Source organism: Denticeps clupeoides, chromosome 8 (genome assembly GCF_900700375.1).
Source record: "Denticeps clupeoides chromosome 8, fDenClu1.1, whole genome shotgun sequence".
NCBI lineage: Eukaryota > Metazoa > Chordata > Actinopteri > Clupeiformes > Denticipitidae > Denticeps > Denticeps clupeoides.
The window spans coordinates 9746190-9770881 of NC_041714.1; the positions used below are offsets into that span (position 1 = coordinate 9746190).

The 24692-nt window shown below is 42.8% G+C and overlaps 1 protein-coding gene and 1 long non-coding RNA gene across 2 annotated transcripts in view; one reads left to right on the top strand and one right to left on the bottom strand.

Annotated features, from left to right (window-relative positions):
• lrmda (leucine rich melanocyte differentiation associated) overlaps positions 1 to 24692 on the top strand; it is a 213524-nt gene that overhangs the window by 107667 nt on the left and 81165 nt on the right. The window lies entirely within an intron of this gene.
• Positions 12776 to 23513, bottom strand: LOC114796006 (uncharacterized). Its single transcript, XR_003750584.1, has 3 exons — positions 23322 to 23513; positions 15827 to 15926; positions 12776 to 13616 (listed from the first exon to the last, which is right to left on the bottom strand). It is a non-coding gene; the product is annotated as an uncharacterized LOC114796006 (long non-coding RNA).

Here is a 24692-nt window from a genome sequence, read left to right on the forward strand (position 1 = left end):
CAGCCAGAGTGGACGGCCATTGATCTACACCCCAGCAAATGACAGCTGAGAATTCAGCAATAATCATGACAAATGAGGGGAGGGTCTGTGGAATGGAGGGGAGGGGAATGTCAATAAGCGGGACCCAAAAAGAAAAGAATCCGCAAAATCTCTGGGATGAGGCTCTGAAAGAGGCGGAGTGGGATGAAAGAACGGAACATTTACCCTGAACTCTACTATTTAGACTCACTTTATATAAGCATTTTTACTTGCTGAAAGTAAATAAATTATTTTTCTATTTATAACGCGTGAGTGTTTTTAATGCCGTTAGTACATGTGTATTGGAATCCTTACATTGCATGTATTGAACCCCCACGGCAAATATTAATGGAGCATGCATTGTAGAAGCTGTGTCACTTTAGTGGTGCTCAGAAGAGAAATATTTTCAGAATAAACTTTGTCTATAGTGATTAGATGACATGTCTGTTGGTAATAAATTGTTTCATTTTTATTTATACTTAATTTACTTAGTTCTGAGTTAGTTGATGTGGATTTGCTCTGAGTTGATTCAAGCATGAACTTCAGCACATGACTTAGACATGAGGCAATGTGACTTGAAACTAAAACTGCTATATGCATACATTACGTTCTATATACTGTACATCTATACATACTGACAGAGTTGTACTGTTGCAAGCCATGTTAAGTTTTTTGTATTGGGATACATATTTCGACGTAGCTACCAATAGGCAGCCCTGATATATATATTATAGGCATGAACTTTGGATCCTAGGATCTTCTAAAGACAAAGTAAACAATATTTCAATATTTTTATTATAACTGTTATTTATATTTTTATTATGTGGGACACACAAATTCTGGCCTATAGTGTATATGCTATATATTTTAAATTGGCATTGATGGAATGTGATAATAATTATCGTTCATCTCAGTCTGTATGTTTCTTAGCGGGATAGATTTCTTCTCATCATTTTAGTAAAATTAATGATTGCACATTTGAAGCTGATTGATATGTGGCGCAGCTGTTACTCTCAGGATGCTTGAGAAATGCATAGCCTCAGTCTGAAATCGTAAACACACCATTTAAAAAAAAAAAGGTGAAAAACGAATGTCTTGACGCATGATAATTTCCTCTCAGTGCAGTCATTTAAGGGGAAACACTTCTTTCATAGATTAGGGTAAAACAATAATGATTAAATTGCCTGTGCAAATCAATCTCGATGCTGATAAGGTATGATGCATAATGGGCTCTGCGGCAGAGCGGGCTGGCTGGCTGCGGCGGTGAATGCTCTCTCTTGTCCTCTTGTCATCCGTGGATGAAGCATTTTCTAATCAGCTTTATCACTCATATCTGAATTTATCTTATTCCAGGCAAATGCCAATACATTAGCCCGGCTTGTATGATACACAAGGTGACCCTGCTGACTTAATGACATAATACATTATCCTTAATGAAGTCAATATCTTGTCTTTTAGCTGTCTGTGTATTGGGGCGATTAATTGCAGTGTCATTAAAGTTAGCTCTCTTTTCATTTGAGCTTGGCAAGTGGCATAAAACTAATGTTCTTAGTTATCAGCCACTGAAATAGAATGGAGGTTGGGGGGCTGGAAGAGGATCACGGACGGCCCACCACAGGGGCGTTTTCAGTGACAGCGCCCTGAGTCTGCAGACACAGGCTGTAGGACAGCATTCGATTATGGATGATGCCCAGGTGGTATGAAATCGCATGTTTAAGCGTGTTTTGTGAAATGTGTGCACCGTCAGAGCGCCGATGCTCCATCATGTGGATCTGATTGACAGGCTTTCAGAGCTCTGTTGCTATGAAATGTGGCACTTGGCTGCGACTGTGCATGTCTGAAGAGGATGCGGGGTTGGTTGCATTTCCCTCCTAAGCTCACACGCCTTGTCAGCCTTGGCTGGAGCAGTCATCTGGAGACACTGACAACAGCCCCGGGCCTGAGAGTGGCGCTGGTCGATCAAAACAAATGAAGATCCGCGTGTCACATTGTCATTACATTAAGTGCTCTGCATGAGTGTCACTAATGACACAGGGCGATGATTCATGGCCCCTGAGAATATTCAGCCTGACACCCCCTCGTACAGAGACAGGATTACTATTGATCTAGCGATCTATCACAGTGAATACGTTCAGCTTGCATGTGATGTGGTATGATGGGAAGATAACGCCACACAGACAGAGCAGATTGATATGAGAGAGTAGGTCAGGACGGGGTGCATTTTTTGGGTAACGTGGGGTTATTCTGGGGAGCCTAAACCCTATAGGTAGTGGAGGCCATGATGAAATAGTTGCCAGAGGGTTGAAAATTTGGCCTTTTCCCAATTGTGAAACAGCTATGGCTTGTACACTAGGAGAGAAAGACTTGGTTTATACAACAAGATGCTACATCCCAGGTACAGACTCATGCAGTGAAGGAGACAGTGGTGGTTTGTGCTACTCCATACCGCCCTCGCTGTCCCCCCTTCCTTTCCCCATCCACCCTGAAACAAGCCGACAGGATGGAGGTAATTTACAATGTGTTATCTTTGTCTGTAGCACCAAGATGATATGAAGTAAATCAAGGTGGGAGTAATGAAAGAGCGAGAATTTATTCCTGCGAGCTTATTTTAAGTGTAGTATCCTTTATGGTGGCAGAGCTTGAAGGGGCTGAAATGAGACATGGATGAAGGGCAATAAAGCAGATCTGGGGCCTCATGTTAATGCCGTCTGTCTGAGGGTTAGTAATTGGGTTGCCGCTGATGAGTTGCTCCAAAGACAAAGTGTAAATCCAAATGCCCATTGTAAATCTTACATTGTTGGAACAAGGTGCAATCCCAACAAATATTGATTCTGCCTGGGGCCTGCAGGAGAGTTAAGGGGAAAAAGCCGCCTGTCAGTGGCTGTGCAGCTCCAATTACTTACTCCAAACTTGCGGTCTCTGTGTGAGGCCTCTGCCATCATTGCATCCTGTGAATCATCCTACAGCCCTGTCCCCCTCTCAGAGTGGTCAGCTCGATCTGCTTGTACCTTTTTTGGAATAACTGGCTGAAGGTCACCGGTACTATATTTAGATTCTGAGTGTCAATGCTACTGGTGCATGTACAGAAGACCAACATGAATTTGAAAACTTCATGAATTTGAAATATTGAACTTTAATGTCACCTCAGATATACTAAGAGACAAAATTGTGAAGCTCATATTATGCATTTTGCATATGCACATAAATATGACTAAACATTGTGCAACTTGTGTGCATGGGATAAGTATATACAATATATGAATATTTGATAAAAAAAAGACTCCTTTTTATGCCATGCATAGCATTACTATGTGATGCAACATGGTGCTGGACATATAGCTTAGGACCATTCTGACTCAATCGCATGACATGTTACCTGCACATCTGTAGGCAACATATTCAGGTCTCTGAGTCTCTTTTTCCACCAAACCTCAAATATGTTCTTTTTGTATTGTCTATTGTTATCTGGGGACTATAAAACCAATAGCATCACTGTACTATAATATATATCACCCATCTTCAGTATTGTGATTTTAGTCTACATAACAGTGGAAACTCTTAAGCAACTGGATTTACTCCTAATAAAGTGTCCACCTGACTCAACTCAAACATGTGCATATATTATCATGTGATTAAGGTGTCTAGCAAAAGGCATGCCATTGAATGCTCTTAGTATGCATAACATATGTGAACGATATCATTTTAATATTAACACACCGTTATTATGCAGAATGTACGAAGTACTTAATGCCACTCAAATGTACACGCAGCATGATATTTTCATGGTGTAATGGTGTCGGGGTTATCCAAGGTCACAGTTTGATAGTTGTGTTTATGTGCATGGGAGTGTCAAGGTTAATTTGTTGCCAATGACACAGTCATTTCAGCTTGATGGCGTACTAATTAATGTGAGTCTTGGCGAGAAGAAGACTGAAGGCCTGACTCCGTGGGATCACATTAAGCAGCTAGCATAAGCAGCGGTGAAAACGGCATGCTCACATATCCGCCTGAACTCCATAAATTTAACCTTTTGCTTTTAAAATGCCTCTCAGCTCACGTTAAGCTCCCAGTCGGGCCCAGACGCCTGTGATCCGGGCAGACAGCTTATCGTTAGATATTTCCTATTTGGCTTGACATGCCTGTGGCAGGTAGTGCTCCCTGCTTTCACCGAGCCCACTGGTGTTGGGTGTCTGTGACAGCACACGTCCTGCTCTGAAATGAGCATGTTAATGTGAATGGATGTAGATTTTCATTAAATGGAAACTTCTCCTCGTATGAGGTCTCTGCAAGGCAGTTTCGTGGGGGTGGACGGGTGGCTAGAATCATTTGAAAAGTAATTTGGAAAAAGCAGCAGTGACATGCTCTAGAAATGTATACTGAACATGTTTGACAAATGGAAAAGGTCATGTCATTTTAAGTCACAATCACCTAGTCCCCTTTCTCCAACCTGTCTGTCTCAGACATTAATCATTGTGAGCTTTAGACACAGGTTATGCAGGTTAACTATGTGTAACACTTACAAAAAATTACATTTCAAAAACTCTGCGGTTCAGCCACTGGCCAACAGGAATTTGATTTGACTGCAAAATGACTCAAAATGTGTCAGAACCATAATGAGGTTTCCTACACCAGTGCTGTTCAAACCAAGGCAATGGCAACAGCCAGATTCCAATTTACAATTTCTAGCCAGTGAGTGAAAAAAAGTCAGTGTTTCAGGCCATAGAGTTTTACACTTTAGACGAAATTTGCCTAAAAAATCTTTTTTTTAAATGCCAATTAAAGAACAGATTTGAACAGAAAGAATTGCGAACACATGTAGTTTCCATTTACAGCATACACACAATGATACCGATTATAACTGGTGCTCTTTGTCTTAATTTGTCCAAAACAAAGTGGGAGTTCACATGCATTATTTTCACAGCCCCCTTTAATCACAGTTACGCAGGGGATTCTGGGAGATGATGTTGTGTCTGGAGCTAAAAAGCAACAAAAAGTAATATAATCAGTCTGTAAAGTGTCACATTCTGTTTACAGCAGTGAATAGGATCGTCCAAGGTTGTGAGTTTGATTCCAGGCTCCAGTGTGTAGAACTATATCCTCACCCCGAGTTTGCTTCTTGTTCTCCGGTTTTCTCTCGCTGCACAAAGACATGCACAGTAGGTGAATTGGTGGATCTATATTGGCCAATTTGTGTGAGTGAATGGTGTGTGCGCCCTGCTGCCAGTGTCCCTGGGTTTTCAAATTATGAATAAGTGAGTGTTGTCTAAATGATTATTCCCCTTCATGCCAAAGTTACTCTATGGCCTGATGGGAGATGTAGTCCACAACAAGTCATTATTTAACCAAAACCCATTTCCCAAATGTCTTGAGCATAATAACATTATGAAAATTGCATAACCCTCAAATACATATTTTCATAGTGCTCGCAAATGCTGTGTTGCCATTTCCCTGTGACCTGATGTCAGCCCAGTGTTATTGGCAGTGGTTCTCGTAGCGCGTTGTCTGCTGGCTGTGGTAGGAGTAAAGCATAGCCCCTGTTTCCTGTGTCCATCCGTAATGGAAAACTGAAGTCAGGATGATGGCCGAGGTCTTGGCAGAAGATGAAACATCCTTCTGTAAAGTCCATTAATAATGCTCATATTTTGGAATTGCACTGTGCTTACAGAATCCGGGGCATTTAATCTCTTTTTTGGGGGGGGTATGGGGGTAGTAAGGTCAACAGGGAGAAGCTCATCCTCCCCCCCTGCCGTTCAGAGTGATAGGCCAGGGTTTTCCAAGGTAGTGCATTTGTCTGTCAGAACTCTTGGCTGGCGCAGTGATTTAGCTTCTGTCAGATGATGCTTGTGTCCAGCTGATGATACTGGCTGGCTGGATATGGGGAAATTTGTTACCTTTAGCTCTGACAGGGAGATAATTGCTGATGGTTAACAGAGCTGTGTGGATTCCAGGGGTCTGGAGCGGTGCAAGTAATAGGATATACACACAGTGGAATTAAAACCCCCTTTTTATTTTCCTCCTGAACGAAAAATAGAAAAAAGTGGGGATGAAGGCTCTTGAAACGCAGCCTGACTATTTGAGTTAAAGGAATAAACACTAAGCAGGGTGGGGATTAAATGCTAAAAGACTGGCTTTAGAGGATTGGGGGAGGGTTCACGTTCCTTCCATATTGTCACCTGATGATTCCATCAGGCCAGCGCCACTTCCAAATGACTGACCCCCTTCCTACAAGCTCCACTCAATGCCACTTCATCCCCATCCATCATGTGGATGTCCCCAATGTTTCATTTGGGTGGAAAATGCCCAGATCAGGTCTGGTGTCAATCACCCATCCTGCATGTCGGAGGCATATCAGGGAGGAGGCGGAACAGAGCTGTGTGGCGATGTTCTGAAAGGCTTTGAGTGACAAGTTAAGCCCTTAGTTAATTGTCTGCTGCTCCTCACATTTCACTGAATTCTAAATGGTGTTGCAGACAGCAACAAGCAGAATGCAGCCACCACCTCATGCCGCAAACAGACCAATGAACCCAGCTCAATAATCAGTTTTGGAAAATGTTGCATTTCTGTATGCAATGTTCAGGCACTGTTCAGTACCAACATTTAAAACAAGTGATCCTTGATCAAATTGTTTTCCACTTTACTAAAAATCTAAATATCATTATTTGCCCGTGTTTTGTGTGTAATTATTTGTGTTTCTCAACATGTAATGCACAATTTTAAATGTATCATGTTTTCAGTATATAACCTGAAATAAGAGCTTAAAAGATAGCCGTATGTCTGAATCACACTTCAAACCTACATTTACCAATACATTACATTTACCACCAAGAAATGAATTTATTTGAATATTTCAGTTGTCAAATTGACCTTTAACAACAAAAAAGGTTTTTTTATGCTTGCCTGTTTAAGAGGGGTATTCAGGCGGAGTTGCCATCCCTGGTTGGTCCTGCATCACGTCTTTATTTTCTCGCTGACAATGATAGTAATGGGAAATATTGACTGGCAGTGCAGTTAAGTTGTCAGAGCAGTCATTTAATATATCAGGAGAACCAGTTAAATTGTCAAAAAATCACTGGAGATCTCTGAAGTGGCTGATGCAGTACTATAAAACTCTTCCTCGTTCAGTCTGGTGGCGATTCTGTGCATGATGGGTTTTTTTTATTTGTAAGAAAAAAAAAAAAAAGTAACATATGAAAAAAGTCAAGATTGACTTCTGCAATCATTTATTGATGTATGACTCCTCTTTTGAGGTAATGTTCTGTCTGTCACTGGGCTTGTTTCCTGGGGGAACTGTGAACAGTCAGCACCTTTGGGGGGTTGTGTAAGTCGCTGTGCTTTGTGGCCTGGCTACAAAACTCTTCACTTGGGTTCATTCGGTTGGTGTTCTGCCGTGGCGGTCGGTGCACTGTGCTGGAGTGTGGGTGGTAAGGAGCCCTCAGCACACGGGCAAACCTTCCGCTGCCTACAGCTTATACAAATCACTATCTGATGCCAATGAAGCTACTCCTGTGGATATACTTATTAGGCAAAGTCGGGGCCAATGTGAGTCAACACCAGAGAATTTGAGCCAAGGCCACACTATACTAACCTTTTCCTTTTTGAGGGAAGTGATTCTTGGGCTCTTCTTATCTACTGGCTGTTTGCTCAGACCTTTCCTCTGTGTCTGCATCTTCAGTGGATCAGCTACATGATGCAATAATCAATACTTGTTTGAAATTCTGGTGTAAGGAAACTAGTGCAAAATGGTATCAAGTAATCCTGAAAAACTGTGATTTCTTTTTTTCTTAGTAGGTGCCTAAACTGGTTCTTATGTTACATTTGACATACTTGGGCATAATTAAATAATTAAATTAATAGTGATTAAATAATATTTTTATTTAAACATTTAATCCATCATCAAGTATTTACTGTATAAATGAAGATGCATTCTGGATATATTGTGATTTATTTTTATTGACGGTAAGTAATATGTTAATTTTTTTTACATGTAATTAATATAGCAGTTACCTTTTAGTAATTTTCTCACAGCATTTTTCTACATTAATTATTTTTGCAGTCCACAAATAATGCATGCTATCCACATACACTCCACAGCTTAATCCACTGACAGCACACAGTAAAAAAAAACTGCATTTCCATGTTTGCCTACAGAGACCGAGTGGAAAGACAGGTCACATTAGGCAGCCAGAACAGATGCAGAGACAGGACAGTTAGAGAGAGGGGAGGCCTGGCAGCAGACCCAGTGCAGGGGGTTTGGGAATGCGGCTCTATAATAGCCGGTCCTGGGTCAGAGAGCACTCCCCGCCTCTGTCCTCCTGTGTGTTAACTAACACTTACCAGCCCATCCAGGTCCAGCCAGAGAGAGAGAGAGAAAGAGAGAGAGACGAAACTCAATGACAACCTTTGACCTTTCACCTCGGAAAGAGTCACATGGAAACAAAGCAGCAGCAGAGAACCGGCATCTTATCATTTTTATTTATTTATTTCCCCCCCGAACCTGCACTGCACATATTTTACCTTTTAAATGTGCCTGCCAGAGCTTTATGACTTCAGCAAAGTACACCATGCATCATTTATTCGCCTATTTATGTTAATTATACTTTTATTTTGGGGGAGGGTTATAGTTATAAAGTCATACGTCTCATTACTGAAATGCAGAAAAGTCAGTAAAATGCATTAGCGTGTCTTCAGCGTTTTACTTCAGTAATGACTCTTATGAATCACCGTGCAGCGGGAGGTGACTCAGAGGGAAAAGCCTACAGTTTGCTCCCAGTTTGCAGCCTTGTTTTAAGATGTGGGCCATCTTTTTTTCCTGTCCTCACAGCCCTTCTACTCCTCTGCCCGGGCGGGGCTTTAAGGTGTGTTGCTTGAACATTGGTCCATGAGGATAAACCGCATGCAGGCCTTGATCCTTGGGGTGAGAGTCGCTTTGTATTACACCCCGACAGCGAGCTGTCCCTGCGCCTTGCCAGTGGGGTCTTGCGTCTGGGTTCTCGGCGTTAATGAAGGGTGCCTGTAAGAAGTCTCCAGTGCGCAGCGAGGCATTACAGATTAGGTCAGTGGAACGGCTAGCGGCTTGAGCATGATGGATGAGAGGGGGAATGAGTTTCTGCCGCGCAGTATTGTGAAATCTTTTCATTGTCACCGACGGGCCAGGCGAGAGGCACTGATGAATGAGGGAGCAAGTGTCAGAAACGCCCTTCTCCCCGCTCCCCGCTCTGGCTTTAATACCTCCCCGAGCTGCCGCCAAAAAGTATTGATAAAAGTAAAGTTTAAAAATAGACCCCCGGCCGGAGAGCGGGGGAGATGATTTAACAAGGGCTCTGTTGTTGCATCTGACGGAGGGGGGAGATGGGGGTAGGAAGTGGACGGTTTTCCGGTAAACATGCGCAGTAGCCGGATGGACTTCCTGGGCCTGAGCGGGAGAGGGAGGGGGGGAGAGAGCGAGCCTCTTTATGGGAAACGTTTGTGACCGAGGTGACAGCTTCACTTGATGGATGAGCTGCCTCCATCTGGTAGCAGTGCGTGTAATAAATATCCATGCTCATGTTTGACCTCTCTCACTTACCAGACACATCTTTCACTTTTGGGACGTCCAAGAGGGACTCACAATTACGAGCTGCAGTGCTGCGAGGGCGTGGGGATAGTGGTGTTTATGGGCCCCAGCCCAAGGGCAAAGAGTCAGAAAAAACGGATAGCTGTAAACAATGCATTTGCCACCAGGAGAATTCTTCTGCATTCAATAACCTTTCACACTTCCTGAGATCCCCTGTATCTGCTCCCAGAATGCACTGCTCAGACACAAGGGCCAAGGCAGCATTTTCTCTTGGCTCAAGAGGTTTTTTTTTTATGTTTCACCAGCTGTAATGCTGCCGGAGTATAGGGAGAATATAACTGTAATTTCCCGAAAAATGAATATATTTGCTTTATGTTTTGTTTGTTCCATGGACAGGGGCGAGATTTAGTATAGATTTCAGAACTATGGATTTAATTATGCTAGTGAGTATAAATATGCCTGGCATGGGTGTGTTAATATAAAGACTTCATATGAAGATAGACCACACTTGGTTTATGGCATGCATTACAATATTAGAAATCATACATTAGACAGCTTTGTGCATGCTACAAAGACCACAATAGCTAGAGCTAGCAAGCTAACACTGCTAGCTAGCTAGTCAACAATAATGTATGTAATATGTAGGTATTTTTTATTCATTCCGAATTCTGCACACATTATGGTTCACATTTATGTATGGTGTATGAGAATGAGGATTTAAGAGTATAACAGTCAACATAAGTGTTATTGTTCTTTAGGCCCACATCATGCAAACCAAGCTATGGGTGTAGCAAATTAATGTACAGTTTTGTATGTGTCAGGCTTCAACTCACATACTATATGAATAATGCATCTATAATTTTAGAGTTTTTGCATCAATTAATTACAATTTCTTTTTTGATCATTGCCTCCTTTTGCAGTAACATAGCAATATTAATACTTCTCTTTGCACCAGCATACTTTGAACCCTCTTAACTAATTGTGAAACATATAGTCCTTTGTTCATTAGTGAAAGCACCTCTTTTATTATTTCACTAGTTTAAATCGACATGGACAGCATTGCACCTGTAACCATGTGTACCCTCATGGGTCGGTGGCTTACCCTTAAAAAGTAACCTGATGCATTGAGGCAGCTGAGGCTTCTGGAATAGAAACAGATAGCTGACCATTGGATTTTAATAAGGCAGGATAATAATGAGGAGGAAGGCGGAGAGAATTGTAAAGCAGCAGGCTAATGAAGTGCCCGTGTGGGCAGTATGTGCGAAATAACCTGTAACCTATTAAGAAGCAGCCTAACTCACTGCGGCTTGAGTCTCAGACCTTGATTGAATTAGTGAGCACTTTAATTACTGTGCATCTTAGATGGGAGCCTTGAATTTAATTGAACTTTTTCATGCACCCTGCACCCCGGCCAAACAATTTGTTCAGAATAGGGGAGGAAAAAATTGAATTAACAACCAGACTTTTTTGCATTGATTATTATAACCTCAGTAAAGTCCCAAGAGTTTCTAGGCTGTAAAAATCGAAATCGCATGACATTACTCACAATAACGCATATGTTATAATCGCAAAGAACTTACTTAAAATTCAATCCACTTTGGCATCATTATCATGTATCAACATAATAAATGAGCCCTTCAGAGCATGGTAATTATAATTTGATAAATCATCAGCAGAAAATTAACTGGATGTCAAAACATTCATTGGAAAGGGTGATGAATCGAGGATGATTGTGGTGATGAATTGTGTTAATCTGCGCAGTATGAAGTCAGCGAAATGGCTAAGCAGCCCAAGATGGATGGGGCATGGAAGCAGCAAGGTCAGGACACAGCTCTGCAGAACGGTGGGAGGAAAAAAGAGAAGGGAATAAGAGGATGAGGGAGGGAGGGGAGCCACGGAGAGACTGCGCCCAGAGCCTGAGTCACTTTCACTTTTTTTTTTTTCCCCCATGCTTTTCTAACATCACTAATGTTGGTTTTTGCCTTTAATCTTGTGCCAATGCACAAGCAGTTTTACTCTGTTGTACTGCACATTAGTGGCTGGGTTTAGGATGTTGGGAGGTTGTGGACCTTCACACTATGTCCCATAGTATCCCCAGCAACTGTATGCTGGTGACATTTACACAGCTGTTCTTTGTTGCGTAGGACGTTGAACTGGTTAACATCAAGGTGACTTTTCTGTTACACCATATACATGAGATGTTGTAGATGGACTGAGAAGATCGTTCGTTATCATTTTCATGCCAATATGTATACACTTCCCCTTCTATTAGGCTAGTCAGCCATCACTGTTGACTTTTTGAATCAGCAAATGCACAAAGTTTATATAAAATCCATCTGCAGTTCAGGGGGAAATTAAACTTTCCCCAAGAGACATGTTTTCTTTCTATAAAGAATAATCATTCTGACACTAAACACTTGTGTGTGTTCCCTTGTGATTTATTTTTGGGGTGAAAAAAAAAAACCAAATCTGCTGCATGCTACCACCAGTGTAATTATTCAGCAACTCAAGTGTGTAGAAAGCATGTGGAGCATTTACCAAGCAATTCTTGCAGTGCTGAAGAACAAAATAGTTACGTACAACATAATATAATTGACTAATATAAATTCACGTTGTGGTCAGAGTGATCAGATGAATTGCAAAGCCTCTCTTCCCCAAAAATACATGTCCACTGCATTTCAGCCCTGCCACAAAAGGACCTGCTGAGATCATTTAAGTGATCCTCTCATTAACGCAGGTCAGAGTGTTGACGAGCACTGGCTGGAGATGGCCTTAAGGTGCAGAAGCTGGACATTGAGGTGAAATCAAGGATTTATTAAACACAAAGACTACTGACTCAAGAGCCGAAAAAGGAACATAAACAAACTCAAAACATCTCGAAGCTGTGTGTGAAATGGATAGGAACTGAAAGCAAGACAAAGGGTAAGTATCGATCAGTCCCTGCCATCGCAGCGTCCCTCCCTGATGCCCCCAGGGAGGCGGTCCCGGACCCTCAGGCTTGTCTCTGGAAGTGAGGGGCATTGCAGGACTCCTACCATCTCAGCCCCTTTTGCGTCCGTTGGGACGAGCAGGCAGTGAACTGTGGAACTCAGCCACATCCCTGGAGGCAGACCCAGGCCTGCACCTGGCCCGCCCTCCTCACTGGCTACCTGAGGATCCTGCCCATGCACGCTTCAGGAGGAGCCCCTAACCTGCATAGTGCCGCCCCCCAAAAAAACTAACGGGCAGTGCCCTCGCTGGCTGGACACAAGGGCTTCTTGTGGACAGGCCACCATGCCCTGGAATGGCTTCAATGGATCAGGGACATCTTCTCTGGCTGTGACATTGCCACCTGATGGAAGAGAAGAGGTTAGCAGGGTTGACATACTACAACAATAACAACATTTATTTCTTATATGGCCCAAAGTCACATACAGTACGTCTCAATGGGCTTTGACAGGCCCTACAGTTGACACCCCCAACACTAGACCCTTCAGCACATACTGACACATAATAAACAGATATGTGCACACAGACAGACAGAATAGAGGGTCATCGGGATTCATCTCTGGGCTCTCCTGGAGGCAGGGTCAGGAGAGTGGGAGTCAGGACCCTCAAGCCGCCACCCAGCACTGATGTCACAGGAGGCCGGCTTCTGGGTGCTGGAACAGGTGGCCGGCTGCTGCCGATCATGCCTGTATCTGCTTGCAGTGGGTTGGGTGCGGTGCATCAGGCGGTGGTAGGTAGTGTTGGGGGGGGCATGTGCGGGGGGCTGGTACCGGTGGATGAAACGGGCACTCTCGGCAGTGGGCGGGGATGCTGGTGCAAGCGCTGCTGTCCTGCTAGGGGGTGTGGAGTTCACGACTGAAGCTGGATAGAAGAGTTCCCTGCGGGACAGGCCTGGCGGTGCAATTGCTGGCTGGCGACTGTTGAGCAGCCGTATGTGGGCGTCCCCTGGGCATCACGCGAGATCATTCTGTCCTGCTGAGTTAGAATAGCAGACTGGACACTTTAAAAGGAGGGTGATGCTTGAAATCATTGTTGTTCCTCTGTTAACCATGGTTACCTGCAAGTAGACACGTGCAGTCATCATTGTGTTGCATAAAAAGGGCTTCACAGGCAAGAATATTGCTGCTACTATGATTGCACCTAAATCAACCATTTATCAGATCATTAAAAACTTCAAAAAGAGAGGTTTATGTGTTGTGAAGAAAAAGTCCTGCAAGTGCCAGGACCATATCCTAAAGATGATTCAGCTCTCGGATCAGAGTGCCACCAGTGCAGAACTTGATCAGGAATGGCAACAGGCAAGTGTGAGGGCATCTGCACACACAGTGAGGCGAAGACTTTTGGAGGATGGCCTGGTGTCAAGAAAGGCAGCAAAGAAGCCACTTCTCTTCAAGAAAAACATCAAGGACAGATATTCTGCAAAAAGTACAGGGATTGACTGCTGAGGTAAAGTCTTTTTCTCTGATTAAGTCAATTTAAAATTGTTTGGGGCATCTGGGGAAATTATTATCTATTCATGTGTGGGGCTGCTTCTCATCCAAGGGAGTGGGCTCACAATTTTGCCTAAGAACACAGCAATGAACAAAAAATGGTTCAAAACATCCTCATCCCAACCATCCAAGAACAGTTTGTTGAAGAACAATGCCTTTCCCAGCATGATAGAGCACCACGACATAAGGCCAAAGTGAGAACTAAGTGGCTCAGGGAACAAAACATTGAAATTTTGGGTTCATGGCCAGGAAACTCCCTCAACCTTAATCCATTTGAGAACCTGTGGTCAATCCTCAAGAGGCGTGTGTTACCTAGTCGTGTGTGTAAACCTGTATTGTTTTCTTTTTTAGCCGTGGATAGCCGGTTAGCCAATTACTCACCACGGACTTCCGATGTTGTTTCCTTAGCAGTGTTGTAACGTAGTTACACTTGTGAGATGGGGACGAAATGTACCCGGACGAACATCTGTTGTCCTCCTCGGCTACATTATTGTTTGATTCTCCTTGGTTTTGCGAGATGACACGGCAGTAAGACCTGATTAAACCCCAACAAAAACCCACAAATTCTGACAAACTCCAAGTACTGATTATGTAGGAATGGATTGGCATCAGTCAGGATTTGGCCCAGAATGTCAATTGCATAGGTTTGGGAAAAAAGGGCCAACACTGCAAATATTGACACTTTGCATAAACTTGATGTCATTGTCAAAAAAAAAATCTTTGCCTTTGAAATTTATAAAACACTTGGAATTTTTTTTTAATACACCACAGACACAACTGAGAAAAAGATATACAAATACCGAAGCAGCAATCTTTGTGAAAACCAGTATTTGTGTCTTTCAGGCTCTGGTCCGGAAGGGGCTGATCTGGGTCCGGTGTTTGGACCAGAGTTTCATTTAGCTTTTCAGAGACTGGCTGGAGTGGCGGGGGTGTCTGGGGATAGTGGACAAGGTGCTAGTCCCCCACGGATGGTGCATGCTTTGGCCACCACTCCTCCATATGGATTTCCTGCCCTCTTCATGGACTGCTTTGGGTGTACCCTCCTAGGGAGGAGGGTACTGTCAGGATCTGGTCTGGAAGGTGCTACTCTGGGTCTGGTGTTTGGACCAGAGTTTCACGTTTGTTTTGTGTTGCTAAGTTTTCTGATTGTTTTCACCTATGTATGATTGTATAAAGCTGCCCTGTTTGTGACTGTTCTACGTCGGGTCATTGTTTGGTGATGTTTGGATGACGAACAAAAGGGATAAATTTACACATAGAGGCATGACATTAAATGGAGGAATTCACTCCAAACCATGTTAGAAGGAGCACAGATATGCACATTGCAGTCCAGCACTGGTTCCAGCCAAGCACTGTGACATATTATTTAAACTTGCATCAGTCAGTGGTGATCTGCAGTGATGTTCTCCTTTTTAGGGGTATCTGACGGTTTCATGGAAATATGCTCTTTGACAACAGTATTCATTGGTGAAAATCCGGAGTGCCTCATATCTGCCAGTCACTCATGCTGTTATTTTCATTGGATTTCATGATTGGTGAAAGTGGAAAGCATCCTTTGTCCTTTCATGTGAGAGTGAGGTGTCAGGTATTGATAGTTCTTGTACATTGTCCTTATCTGTGTAAATAACAGCTGCATGACAACAAAATGTTTAATGCACATTACATTTGTATTATTCTAATAATATTAAGATATTCATTCATTGGACATTTAAGATAAACAAAAGCAGAGGACAGCACAAGAATAAGTCGCACATTTAAAAAAGCAAAGTCTACACACCTTTTATTGAGATTACCCTCTACCTCTCTCTCTAATTCATGGCAAGTGCTCTACCTCCTGGAAATGATGAGCGTCCATGTCAGAGCTGATGGTGGGAGTGCTGGGGGGAGAGGGGGGTTATGTCGCTTTGCCTCTTAAGTTTGTCTAAATAACACAGTATCTCATCATGCAGCTGTCTTGCATTTTGACAGTACAATAACCCGCAATTCTCTCTGCCACTCAGTATTTCAGGGTTAGTATTTTACGCCTCAAATGGTGGCACATTTACATTTTCGAGGATGTGTAGGAAAATAAAGGAGGGGAGGGTGAAATAGATTTTGTGTTTTTTGTCACTCTGCATTTCACCCCCACTCTTTCACATTGTCTGCTGTATACATAATAATATTTTTTTAAGACCTGAATGAGATCTATCTGTTTTTATTTTTATAAGGATTTTTAGCAATAACAAGGGGAGAATTATCAGAGCAATGAAAATAATTCCTAAATTTGGGTGATAGACACCAAACACTTTATCCCATAGGCTGATATGACTATGATGTATCATTACAAATCAATGTATTTATTCATTTAAAATAAATACTTAAGGACTTATTTATAGTATAGAACACAATGTATGTATGTCATGATTTGCCATATAAACATTTGAAAATACTGCTAAACAAGAAGATGTATTTCTAGTACTTTACATATTCTGCACATGTGAAAGAGAACACATCATGGCAATATGATCAGCATGTTAGGTCACATCCTTTAATACCTTGTCAAATGTGTGTCAGCACACCTTGCCTGTATTCCCAGACAAAAGAAACACGGCAGCATTATCATCCAGTTTGAAGTTTGCCAATACCTTGTCAACGGCAAAGAATTCGGCACCCCATTAGGGTGTAATGCTAGTGAGGTCAAACACATTATGATAGACTTCTTTCTTCCACATGAAACATGATGGTTTGCACAAATGACAGCCTTCAAATGTCCTTTATATTACTTTACCACTTACAGTTAGCAGGGGCAGCAGGCTAATAGGGCCCTTCAGTAAGTAATATTTCACTACGGTGCTTCAGCATATATCTATACCATGAGCTTATTGCCTCTCCAATAAGCATTATGTCGTATATGTATGACAGAAATATCCTCTATTGTGTAGAGTAAAAAAGTAAAGTGATTGTCATTGTGAAACACTGCAGCACGGCACACGTTGCACACAACGAAATGTGTTCTCTGCCTTTAACCATCATCCTTTCATTGTAGAGAAAACCCAAAAGAAAAAGTTTGGCAAATGTGTCACCTTGTTTGCGACGTTCTTAGCAGCTTTAATCTTTAAATGTTATTGATAAAGCACAGTATTAGTCATTTACAATAATTAGTCACTCTAAATATGTTACTCTCCTGTTTTCCTGTGCATGTTTTGGTTGGGGTCAAGTTTACAGAAGGCCATAAATGGACATTTGGGTAGTTGGCATGTTTTTCGTCTGCGTTTGCTTGCGTTGCTCCTTGCATTTCCCCTTCAAAGGGACAATAATAAAAGGGACAAAGAGTTGAACAAATATGGGCTGCATGTTTATTTTGCCATTGTCTGTGTACAAAGTGAAGGAGATGCGTTTGGCTGAGTGAAAGGGTTTCTGGGGGGGGCGGGGTTGCCTCCTCTCCAGAGAAGGTCCAAGCTGAAACAAGCCTTAGAGAGGACCCAGTCCCGCAATGGGGTTCAGCATTAAGCCTGTTGGACATCCGGCTTTGTTCGCCCTTATAGTCTACTTATCAGAGGACTGATGCGCTTGTCCCCTCGCATGTTCCTCTTGTACCTCAGGGCGGCCAATTTTCAAGTGCTCAAATTGAGCCATTTTGTCTCACTTTAAAATAAACCAGGATCTATTATGCGTGATTTTTTTTCCCCCCACTTCATAGTCTGCTCAGCCCCCATCACACTGCCTCTCTCTATCTCGCTCTCTATCCCTCCCTCACTTTCTCCATCCCTCGCTGCCTCATCTCCCTCTCCACTCGACTCCTCCATCCAAACACAGAGGGCGAACCTTGTGAGGGCCAGTGTTCTCGCTCCAGGCGTGTCAGCTCTAATCTGCCGCCATTGGCTGTGAAATGTGGGCCGTGGTGTGGGGGCCTTGCAGGTCAACCCCCCCAGTAATTGATGTTGCTTATTCATCTGCTTTTCCGTGTCTTTCCTCTCCTCTCGCGCCGTGGCCTTTTGTTTGCCTAAATTGTTTGAAGATTTACTGTAGTTGTGGGGACCCTGAGAAGCATCCTCCCCTGCTGACCCAGCTCAATGTCCCAGCCAGGCAGGAGGCTATACACACACATGACACATAATGGCGCGCACACAAAAGGGGGTCTTCCCACCCCCAGCCCCAACACAAGATGGAGGGAACATCTTTAAGCGGCAAAGTTCTTGGCATGGCTGTCTGAACTGTAGACGTGGCAACAGCATCTCAGAGCTAACTGTTAAACTTGTTTATACCTGGTTATTATAGGTTAATCTGCCAATAAACATCTTTAATGGGTTGAATATAATTTCTATACACAAAACTAACATGAATAAATCAATTACAAAGTGCACTTTTTAAAATCTCTTTTACATTAATATATATTGAAAAAAATATTAGGTTTTATACTTTACAGTACAGCCCAAAAAATTGACAAAATTTGATCATTTCTATCAATGACAAAGAAAAAATTTTGGGGAATAAACGATGCCATATGCGAGTTATTGGTGTTAATTTGGTGAGCATTGTCAGGTGTTAATGAATCTCTTATTTTTCCTCTTAAACACATAGTGAATCATTTTGCATTGCACATTTATATGATGATTTCATTGCAGCATTTATATGATATAGCTCTAAGTGAACATGGCAAAAAGTTATTTCCAAATATGTATGTATGTTATTAGGTTGCACTTCAGACTATTCACTTGCATTTGTTTTTGGTTATTTCTAATGGTTTCTTGTTATAACAAAAGTTATTTCCAAAGGCATGCAGTGTATGTATGTTGTTACAATCTACTTCAAAACTCTTTGCTTGCGTTTGTTTTTGGTAATTTCTAATGTTTTCTTGTTATAACCTTGGTGGAAAAGGGCCCCACATTTTGGCCTTTGGTGTAGATTTAATGAAAGACACTATTCACCCTAAATAAGTCGTAAATGAGAACAACTGGCCATACAAGTGAAGAACATGCTGTACTTATGCACTGGTGAGTCACACAGGCCTGTAGCAGCTCCGATAGTGCTGCTGTTCAATGGCTGCGACTGGCACAGCATGAGGAAAACAGCGGAAAACAGAGGAATCAGGACCTGGGCAGAGCATTGATGAGCCCAAAACGGGGCTTCTTGGGTCCAACTCGGCACTGTGTCTGGCACAGGCCAAACACCACGCATCATCCTCCCGGCACTGCGCCTGTTATGAAGGGTGTTACAGGGGATGCTTTTTTGGTAAATCAGGCTTGGATTCTAAAAATCTTTTACTGACATATTGCATGGAAAAAAGTGAATAATCCCCCCCCCCCCCCCCCCCTCCCATTTAACTAGCTACTTGTGCATATTTAATTCTCTCTTCAGATTTAGCTTTTTCCATGTTTCCAGCATCACTGTCACCTGCAAGGGGAGAGTAAACAAGAGGCCTGTTTAAAAGGGAAAGGGGCAAACACACACACACACACCGCCACAGTCTGTAATTATGAGCTCCATTTGATCTTTGCCTCTGACATGTCGACTGACTGCATGGGTGGTGCGTCCCACAGGGCCTTTGAAGTGGGCGATTTTGTAAGAGATTTGGATCATTACACAATAAAGAACACTTCATAAGTAAGTGAACAGAGTTGGGCAAATGACGCTTAATGATGTTGACAGCAATTCACCTCTATAGAATTACGGAGATCTGACTAGACTTGCCTGCTCTAATGAGGCTTGCTTTACCAAAGTAATGGAGCAGTGAGGTGTGCATGTGTGTGTGTGTGTGTGTATATGAGAGAGAGCAGAATCAAGAAGCTTTAGTGGTCAGCATTGTACAGACAGTGCTTTTTAACTGTCATGTCAATGTGCTGCCAAGGGTCTCTTCAAAAGACCCAAAAGACAGTAAGCAGCCATGCCATGTCTTGTGCTGTTTGATGATTGGACGTTCATTTTCTTGTGGGCAGACCTAGATGTGTGCCTCTGCCTTTAATATCACAGGGTACGAGGGCCACATTACCAGCCTGGAAGTGGCCTAAAGTCATTTTCCACACTCAACACAAGTATCGTTTGTTAACATGCTGTCACCGGCGCTGATGTGCTTACACGCCAGCTCTAGACAGACCCCACCATAATAAGGGATTGGATTTCATCAAAACCCAAGCCTTTTCGGGGCTCGGCTCGCCATTTCTTCAGCAGCCGAGCTCAGGGCTTTGGGTTTCCATATAAAAACTCAGCGTGGCTTTCTGTTCTCACTCTGTTAACAGGATGAGGCCAGTATCAGAATAAGCCTCTTCCCAGAGAGCCACTTCAGCAACATGGCATTATACTCACCCACATGCATTTATTTTGTTGCCTTTATCTCTGCCTGTACTTCCTGATTGGCTGTGAGGCATTTGATTCTGCATTATTTGACTAGCATCAGCTACCTAACTGACCACTAGTAGAACCGTTTTGCTACAGGCGGATTGTAGATTAAATAATTTTTCATTGTGGTTTATATCATCGCACTTTAGCTGTTTTGAACATGTATCTATGTATTAAATACTAAATATGTGTACTCCTGTTCAAAACACTGCTGAGTAAATAAATTCTCATGTGTTTCCTACTGTTTTATCGGTACAGATGATAAAGCTTCAGGAGGTGCGAGATGTGTAGTAACGTCACCCCCACCGGCATCTGAAATCCCTAACAGGACACAGGATGAGCCTCTTCAGGCCGCCTTTATCTCTGCACCTGCAGAAGCGAGTTGCAGGAGTGCAACCCCAGCAGTGCCTTGAGTCACACTGCAACGTAGTGTCCCTGGAAATACAATTTTCATATTGAGGTTTTATAAACACAAAATAGCACATTAGAAAGGAATTTTGGATGCATTCATGTTGGTGGCTTATATTTTATCTGGCTTAAAGGAAGCTACCTGACTGAGGTCACTTTAGTGAACTTCTCTTAGTGTACACACAAAATAATATCTCCTACTCAGTCTCGGAAGAATTCTATAGGGATTTTTTTATGTCATCATTGTCATTTTGGCCATCTTGGACTGTCAGAGACCACTTCACACTCACTCTGAACGTCATCCCCTGAGTGTACAGACGTTCCTCGCAGCAAGTACTTTACATTAGCAGCCCCTGCCCCGTGATAGCACCGCCTGGAGAGTTGGCCTGAAAGCAGCTTTAATTGGTTTGAATATGTGTCTAATTATCACATGTGTGACAGATTTTGATGTGGAGATTATGTAATTATCATTTTGGTAATGCTGCGTAATGATATTGCTTTTTTGGGGGGTGGCATGACATGGAGAGACATCTCAATACCTGACATTTAAATTTCCTTAACGATACGCTGCAAAGGCGGCTAATTCTGTTATAATAACAGCCCAATGAGGGTCTGGGTGGATCTACCTCATATATTTATGTAGTTTTCAAAGCCCGTGCCTGTGTTGAATGCATGGCTGTTAAACCAGAGCACTCTGCTGAATTACGGACATATTCATTTGTTTTGTTTCGTGTGTATGCTTTATGGCTAATGAATTTTTTTGGCCTTCTAGTGGTTTGTTCTCCTTACTCAGGCAAAAGTGAGGCAGATCAGTGAAGTTGGGGTTTGCGGTTTGTTTCAAAACATTTTGAGTCATTGAGTTTAATTACGCTTGTTTACAGCGATTCTTTGTCAGGTACGAAGACTATTTAAATGACTTTTGCATTAAAGTTGTCTTTGTGATCTTCCTGGGATGCCTTTAAACAACGTGCACATCCGCAAGATGCAGGGAGCTCGGAAGAGCGGCACGCCGACTGCTTGAAACCTTTTAATTAGCACTAATTACCTACTAGAAAAATGTTGGGGCTTGAAAGGATTTGTGTCAGCGAGTGAGAGATCAAAGATTGCTGCTCTCGCATTTTAATCTGCAGAGTAAAAACTAATAAGGAGCTTGTAATGGTGCCCAGGAGAATGACAGCCCAGGTGGTGCCCACTAATCCTTTCTCTGCCGCTCACGCCCGAGGTTGGCTTCCAATTAAATAATCAGATGATTGCATTTTACACTAATAGTAAAGAAATTAAGATTTTCTTTCTTTCTTTCTTTTTAGTACCATAGTGGGGATAAAGACCGGATTCTTTCAAGCTTTCGTTCGGGGATTTAGTAATTGCAAATGAGGCATCCGCCTGCCTCTCTGTCTCAGATGGCTTTCATGTGGCTTTTTGGGATTAGATGGGAATGGTTGTGGCCTGTGGGCAGTGGGGCTGCCTGGCAGCAGCGTCATCAATCATCCTCCGCACTGACAGGCTTCCTGTGATTATTTGATATTGCACAGCCCGGGCGTACGTGGACGCGACCCGACAGTTGGCCGTCCCCGACCTTATGGTGCATCCTGCGGAGATGCACGAGGAAGTTTACGCCGGCTTGGCTCTCTTTAATCAGGGGAGCGCACTCGTTCCTGTTTTCGCGGATGGAAGGAATGCTGAAGTTCTGCTCTCCTGCCTCAGATTTATGGAGACTTTTATGACGTGGAATGCCCCACACTGTATTTCTGTTTGTAGTGTTTTATAGTCATTGCTGTTACTTATTAGCATTTATCTGCACTCTAAGTGGATCAAGATATATTTCCCCCATGAAGAAGCAGGAAAATGATGACTATGAGGCCATCTGCACAGAACAAAAATTGATTTTCAGAGCTGGTGCACAGAATCAGGAGTGCATTTGTTATGCAGGGATGGGCATAGTCATGATTAATAATAATATTTAAAAAAAGAAGACATGAGGCACGTTTTTTAAGTGTGCTATTACACCATCATGTCCAAAAATGGTGCGTTCATTTGGAACGATGGAAGAAGAAATTATTGTAAGAAGTGTATGTATACCGCTTATACATATGTGTGATATGGTTTGACATAACAATATTTGGTACCGCTCTAGTTATTGTGTCGGTAATGTGCCTTTAATTGATCTGCATGGACTAAAAGATTGTTTACTATTTTTAACATAATGTAACCTCTAATATCACATGGATATCAAACATTTATTTTATCTGTGCAGAACGTTTTTGTCATGTTTTACCGGGCTGGCTGGGATCTGGGAAGCCACCGGTTGGGTCTGTCCCCCGATAGCACACAGCCCCTGCTCGGAATGAGGTGGCCTTTGGAAGAGATAGACATCGAGCGACTGAGACAGCCCAGGCGCTGGCTAACACACAGCCCACAAGGTCCACGACTTCCCTGACAGGGCCCATCAGGTCAGTCAGAGGCAGCGGTTGGAAACAAAGTTTGCTAGGGCCGGGGTCAAATCCAGCTTAAAAAGTCAGGCCTGTCAAAAGCCTCAGTCACATTCCTACCTTACGGGCAACCTCGGCTGATCCCAGTCATTAATCAAAGCGGAGAGCCGTCCTGACCCCAGCCTCCCGTTCCCTTTGAAGTGCGCTGTCCTCTGCAGCATGAGGAAATAATTTGCTGCCTGATTCAATGAGCCATCAGCGGAGCCAGCAGACCTAATGACATGTGAGAATATTAACCTCCTACCACCAAGAGCTGTGAATCTTGAGAGGCAGTCTATAATTCAAACCCCCCTCCGTTAGCGGGGCCGAGCCTCCACCCCACTCCCACCCTCCGGAACACACTCACACACACACACTGACACACACTCACTCACATACACACGGCCCCACCCCAACAACTGAGCCGCAGCCTTGCCCTGGTTTATGATTATCCAGCACCACCCCACTTCACTGTGCTGTGGAGCTAAGTTTTCCAACATTGTGCACCGTGCCGCTTCTTTCTGTGATATTAATATATTTTATTTTTTGTCATGTTGTATCTGCAGCAGCGTCAACAGCAACAACAAAAGAAGATTTCTTGAGTGTTTGCTCGGCTCCATTAAGCAGCAGGATTTATCTGTAAGACCTTTAACACATGTAAATTGACATGCATCCTGGGACAGCTTCCCCCTACATGTGTGATCTTTAAATTGCTGCCACCTGAGGGTAGGTGACATATTGCGAGCTGCAGCAGTGAAGGGTCTGAGAGATTAAGGCCAGATAATGGCCGGCCCTAATGCAGCAGCATGCGAGATTTACAGCTCCCTGGCAGCCCAGAGCCATTGTGATTTTTTTTTTTTTTAAGATTGAAAACAGAATTGTATGTGGGCTGATGGTGGGAGGGAATACAGATCTGTCTGTAATTTGTCTTTTGCAGGGTCATTTTCAGACCTGCTCTGGTGTTGTGGTGTCTTCACAGAGTATGAAATTTAATGAATTTTTTGTAGACTGTCCACTTTACCACTTCAACATTCAAAGACGCACCCCCAGAATACACACTGTAATGTTGCCTAAACAATGACCATTACATCTGAACCAGACAGTCTGGTATTCTGGACGTTGTGTGATGGTCTTTTTGCGTTGTGTGATGGTGTTTTTGTCACTTCCTTTTAATGCAAACATATTCAGTTTTTTACCTTAGAAATGTGTCACCACATCTAATATGTCTCAATTATAATATTTAACCTAATATAAATAGTTTTTTAATTTCCTCCCTAATTAAACTTGAAAAAGGCTGTTATGTTCAGTGTCGTCTTATATCAGAATAACGTTTATTGGCCAAGTAAAAGAGGGAACACATACAAGATTTTTGATTCTGGTCATTGATGTCTATCGAGCACAACAGTATAAACAACAAAATAAAATATAGTCTAATATCTAATTTACCGAAAA